Genomic DNA, 7,017 nt, shown 5'->3' with positions numbered 1-7,017 from the left:
TTTTTTTTTAAGTTGTTAAGATCTCTTTTTTGAATAAGTAAAAAATATCTTAAGAGTTAGTTACTTATTTACATAAGTAAAATTGAACTGCCTCATCACGTCCGACTTTTATAAAATCGGATAGGTATAATAGTTAGATCTTTTAAATAAATTTTTATTCATTTTGGACGGAATTATATCTTTGGACTAGAATATAAACATTATTTAATATTTAAATTATTAATCAATACTAAATCAATATATTAAAAAATTGGCCCACGAATAAGAACTACGTGGTAAAATAATAATGACAAGAATAGATCCCTGTTTTATCCAAAAATTGATATTTTTTCTTTCTTTCTTTCAAATTCTATAATGTACCATTTTTATAACTATTATTTACATAAAAATAATCAGAATAATTTCTGTGTAAAAAAAGATAATTAAAAAGTGTTAAATAATTAAATTATTTAAAATAACATACAGGGACAGATTCATTTTTTAGGGTGTGGGGGCAAGCGCCCCACTACAATTTGGAATTTTATTGAGTAGTATATAATAATAATATTTATTTGTCTCCATTAAATTATTAAATTTGACCCCACAATAATTTTTTATTCAACTTTCGACACTTGATAGCCAATTTGAGAACTTCATATTAGATGTTCATTATAATGATCAAGTTTCAAATTTAAATAAGATTGATGTTCTTTTTTAGAAATCGACTCAAAAGAATATTATCTATCCATTTGTATTTCTTCTTTTAAAATTAGTTTTAGTTTTTTTATAATAACTGCACTAATTAAATAAACTTTTTCAACTATGAATATCATCGAGAGCTAATTGTATGAAAGTTGAATTTTAAATGATTGTTTAACGACATATAAAAAAAGACATTTTAATTATATTGTCAAGATTTTAAAATATGAAATATAAAAAATTAAATCTTAAATTATATGTTATTATTTAAATTACTATTTTAGTATTTTAATTTGTAATTAGATATTTTAAAACCTAATCATATTTTACAATAACAAAATATAATTATAACAACAATTATGCTACGTATACATAAAATTAAATAATCACTTGTACAGAATAAATCTTAAAATATAAATTTTGAAATACAAAATACACATTAAAACTAAATGTTAAATGATATATATATTTATACACAAATTTATAGTAGATAAATTGATAGCTAATTTTTTATGTAAACGTAATATTTTTATTATAAAAATTATTATCATATTATATATATTTCGCCCCCACTATCAAAATTTTCTGGATCCGCCACTGATAACATATATATCTTCATTATTATTTTCATGAATAAATGACCATTTGTACCCATGAGAGATGAGAACGCTGACATTTGTACCCATGATAGCTCGAAACTAACCTTGTACCCATGAGAGATGCTGTCCGTGTGACAAAAGTGCCCCGCCTTGGATCTGAGCTTGGTTCGTGCCTTTCTGAACCTACGTGGCACTCCCACCCCCCCAAAGCCTATCTGACGTGGATGTGAACGTTGATTATCAAAAGAGATAGGAAAAAGAAACGTCAGTTCCCGCGAGAATCAGTGGTGCCCTAGCAGAGGTTCCTCGTCGCTGTTGGTCCATTCGAAGCCGGAGAAGACGACCAGAGTACGCTGAATTGAGTAGCAAGGAAAGGCTTTTACCATTCCCTTCGTATTCGACATCGAGGTGGTCACTCCCTTTGAAGAATTACACAGGTATGTCGTTTCCCACCAAGGAATAATTTGATATGTTGTTGCAAGTAGTTAGACAAACGTTACTGGCTAATGAAACCGTATGAGTTACTGTATTTCCTTCGGAATTGATAGAGAGTAGTTTTAGGGTTTGTGTTAGCATCAGTTACAGAGAATGTGTGTTTATTGGTTTGTTAAATTTTACTTCCAGGGATGGCTACCATCCACATAACTCTGTCAATTCATCATAGAGGAAGGTTTGAGAGAGAGCCAGTTGGTAAGGTTAGCTACATTGGTGGAGAAGTGACGGAGATAGAGAGGGTAAACGTTGATACCCTCAATGGTTTTTTCATCTCTGACTTGCTGAAGGACATTGGTTATACGTCCATTTCTGAGTTTTACTGGCTAGAACCTGGGAAGGAGCTTGATGATGGGTTGAGGCTGCTAAGGGTTGATATGGATGTAGTTAGGATGTATGAGGCAGCCATGAAGAATGGAAACAGAATTAATTTGTATTCAGAGCATCCTGTGGATCAGCCTGTTGTAGTTGAGGTTAAGGAATTGACTCCATCAAAGGGGAGAAGAAAGGTCTGTGTTAAAAGGGTACCAACTCCAAAGAAGACTCCAAAAAGAAGATTAGCAGTAGTGGAAGATGATGACGATGCTGAGATAGTTGGTAATGTCCAAGTTGAAAAACAGGCTCAAAAAAGTGCTGAGCCCCAGCCCATGGTAAAGGCCCATAAAGAGAACAACCCAGCTCCTGTAGCAACACAAGAACCAAATAACATTTCCCAACCTCCTCCAACACCTGTCCAGCTGGATGAACTACCATCAACTCAGTCCCAACCTTCACAGCCATCTTTTGAGATAGAGCAGCAACCATCTGAAACTCATGGGACAGACCCAGTCCCTTCCCATGATGCCAATGTATCTGAAGCTTCACAGCAATCTTGGCACTCTGATGATACAGACCAATTCATTCCCTCTCAGGCCAATGTCTCTGATCATATTGTACCAGAGCAGCTCACCCAATACATCCCACATCCTTACAGAAATCCACTTTCACAAGAAATCCCTGAGTCAGCCCCACCTTCTGACTCGAACAGAACTCCCCAGAATAATGAAACCAATCCTTCAGATGAGGCTGAGGGTCGGACAAAAAATAACAGGAGAAGATCAACAAAGAGGCCCCCTCCTACAGGACAGTCATTCATCCCTAATCCTGATCCAGACAAGCCTCCAACCTTTTATGTCCCAGTTGATGAGGAAGATTTTTCGGATGACAACGCTGGGTATCATTGCTATGAATCAGAGAACTTGCGTAGCATACCTAGTGATGAAGATTCTGATGAGACCACAGCCTTTCCTCAGAGTAATGCCGATGTCCCTGTTAGCCAGGTGAGGTTGGAAGTGGGAATGGAATTTGAGACTCTAAATCAATTTAAGAAAGCAAACAACCACATTTATCCCATTGCATATGCAATTGTTGAATCAGAAAACAAGGACAGTTGGAAGTGGTTTTTAGATATCCTTCAGGATGACGTGGGAGATTTTCAGGCGAACGGGTTTAACTTCATGTCGGACATGCAGAAGGTATGTATGTTTTAATTCTGCTATGTGTTTTAATTCTGCTATGTGTAGTTTTTTATGTTTCATTAATGAACTACGTTCAGATGCTTAGTGTAGAAGAATGACCAGTGTGGTTTAGGGTCTGGAAGTATGACTTATTAAATTATGATAGATGTTGTTTATGGTCATTAAAGTCTGAAAATTGAACTATTGTAGAAGAATTGTTATTGAAATATTGTTTTCATGCTTGTTATTGTAGAAGAATTGTTATTATCATTATTAGGGTGATAATTGAATGCTATTTATATTAATGGTTATCTGCAAGGGTTAATTCCTGCAGTCCAAGAAATGTACCCAAAGGATAAGAGTGATCCTCATAGAACTAAGAGGAGGATTGGCACCATCGTATGCAAATACTGCCTCCAGGTGTGTGCAGTGTATTATAATTCGTTGTTTAAGTTCATGTGTACCAATTTAAGTTCACATGTACCAACTTAAGTTCATGTGTACCAATTTAATTATACCCTATTTTACGTAGGCTGGTCATAACAAGCGAAGCTGTAACAAGAGAAAGGAAGCAATGGGTGAAGCGAGTGCTGCACCACAAGTCCCTGCAAGTGATGAGGATGAAGATATGCTGGCTGAGATGTACTATGAGGAGACATTAGAAGCTGCCGAGGCTAAAGCAGCAGCAATTGAGGTGAGAAACGGTTCCACAGCAGCCCAGACTTCACAGGTTAGTTCGTTACTTGATTCGTTTCCTTAATTACATTTGTTTAACGACTCATATTGGTAAACTGGTTGTTCTTTAGAATCCAGCCTCCACCCCCGATGCCACAACCAGCAGCCACACAACCCCATGATACAACAACCACTGGAGCAACCAGGAAACAATATAAAAAGAGAAGTATCAAGCGACCACCCCCTCTGCACATACCCCACAAGCTTCTGCACCATCTCTGAAGAATCCAATCACAACCCCTTCCACACACAACTCTCAAACAACCCCAAATCCACTGCAGGGTGCTAGTGCAGGGACAACCACAAGGTTTGTGCAGTTCATGCCTACAACGGATGTGGACGGTATTTCTAGAATTAGAGGCATAGCTGTTAGAGGCAGGGGTGAAGGAAGAGGTCGAGGCAGGAGAGGTGCATCAAGCGGAGCCAAAAATGGAATCTCCAGCGGGAGCAGTAACTCAACACCAATGTCATAGACTGTGTTGCTTATGTTTTTTTGCTATTTTGATGTAATTGCCATAACTGATATACTAATTTTAGGGCACTGGTTGGTTTATTACACTATGTTGGAGTAAGCAGCATTGCTGTTTTGGTTGTTCTGACTGTGAAATGCTACTTCTGCTATATTTAACTATGTTTTTTGGTTTATTTCATGGTCAGTCCATTTTTTGATTAGCTTTCCTGGTTTTCAGCTTATGCTTCTAGTTGCAAAATCTATGTATAACGGTTATTCACTCTATTATGGAACAAGATTATCATTAATCTATGTATAACCATCAGGTCTCTATGTCACATATTGAGCTTAATTATGATTCTTTAAGTAGAAAATATAGTTGCATGTGCATATATATCCAACTGAGTACCAATAAAAGTTATCATATAGAACTAACAGAGCAGCAACAGAATCAAAGTGTCTATGTCAAAAACAGGAAATACATTCATTCTCTCATGATTTACAAAGACCCTAATTCAATACAAATTTTACATTTTCACAAAGAAATACAGCAGAAAGATCAAACAAAATACAACACCCAACGCTATCCATAAAAGCAACAGTCTAATTTCCCTAATTTCACCCCTAATTTCAACCCTAAGTTTGTCTATCCCTCTTGCCAGGATTGACGATGCTTGCTGATTTTTCCCAGGTTCAGTGACAATGAGCCCATCATCATGCCTTGGATAAGAACTCCATGACTGTCTTTTGGCCAAACATCTTGCTATGCTCTTCCATCCTTCTTCGATTTCATCAACCCATACAAAGTATTTGCAGTCTCTTATCTGCCAAAACAAAACAAATGCACCGTTTCATCAACTTAAATGCAAACAAAACTTTCTCACCTGAACTCCAACAGCGTATGCCCTTACCGCCCATAGAGGACATCTGATGAACCATCGATTAGGGTTCGTAACGGTGCCAGACTCCATCAACGCAAACTCTCTTCCACAGAAGCATCTGCCGTCCAGCTTCTTCACCTTCTTCTTCTTCGAATTTGAAGAAGAACTGCCACTGCCATCAGTTGGAGCAGGGGTAAATCTGCGGAAAGACATTGAGGGAGGTACGACCTAATTCTTTATCACCGTGGGTGTACGTCACACTCATTGAGATTCAACAAGCTTCGATTCTCTGGATCCTGGTTTGTATTGAGGAGGGGGGAAGCTACCTAGAGTTTTGATTTCGTGAGTTCAGCCTATCCCTTTTGATAATCAACGTTCACATCCACGTCAGATAGGCTTTGGGGGGTGGGAGTGCCACGTAGGTTCGAAAAGGCACGAACCAAGCTCAGATCCAAGGTGGGGCACTTTTATCACACGGACAGCATCTCTCATGGGTACAAGATTAGTTTCGAGCTATCATGGATACGAATGTCAGCGTTTTCATCTCTCATGAGTACAAATGGTCATGTATTCTTATTTTCATATAAAGTTTACTACTAGTCTACAACTATACTAACGTGAATAATCATTTTTTTATTAGGCATCATTTTAAATTTTTAGTAATACGGTGGCCGGTGGGATTTTCAAAACAACCACTAATGGATGCTTCTGCATTATTTTTAGTGTTCTCTGAACCAATAATAAATTGGTTATCAAATCAAAGTAACCGATCAAACAATCAGTTAATTAATCAAATAAGTTTAATTTTTTAATAATGAATTGATTTACAATAATAAAATAAAAAATTTTATATATAAATATATTATTTTATTATATTTCATTCAATTTAAATTAAATTTTATTTAAATTTTTTAATTTTTAATTTTTCAGTTTCTAAAATCTTGATTATTTCACCTTTCAAAATACTGATATGATAATATATTTGTATGTTATAACTTAAAATTTTGATTTGGTAAAATTTTTATTTTTTAAAAAATAATTTATAAAAATTAGCTTTTGAAAAATAAGAGAAAGTATTAAATTAAGAGGATGATTCAAATAAAAATGTCTATTTCATTTTTTGTTAAAGATATTTTTGTATTGTATTTTAATTAATTTTTATATAACTTATTTAGTATTTTTTGTTATATATTATTAAATTCCTCAAAAAAATTTTTTTTAAAAATAATAAAAAATATTTATATTGGACTAAAATAAAAAAAAGTAATAAATTAGTTATTAGATTTTTTCTAAAATTATTTATATAAAAAAAGTGTCACATTCATCGAGATATATATATATATATATATATATATATATATATATATATATATATATAATTTTTTAAAAATAAAATTTATTATACGAATTATATCAATAACAAGACTCAAGCTTCATAAAATATTTGTAAAAAATAAAAATAATAATAACTAGTTTATATTCGTGCGATATATAAAATAATTACTATATTATTATCACATTATAGATTAAAATTCATAAATTTAAATTTATTTTTATTTTTAATATAAGCATTAGAAATAAATAAAATTTTTATAATTAGATGTCATGTAACAATATATAATATTAATTAATTTTTAAAAATACTGAAAAAATAGTTTCTTTTATTTTAGTCAAATAACTATTTA

The sequence above is a fragment of the Arachis ipaensis genome, chromosome B5 (genome assembly GCF_059453495.1).
Source record: "Arachis ipaensis isolate K30076 ecotype BB chromosome B5, ASM5945349v1, whole genome shotgun sequence".
In the NCBI taxonomy this organism is placed as follows: Eukaryota; Viridiplantae; Streptophyta; class Magnoliopsida; order Fabales; family Fabaceae; genus Arachis; species Arachis ipaensis.
This window is presented reverse-complemented; position numbering follows the sequence as displayed.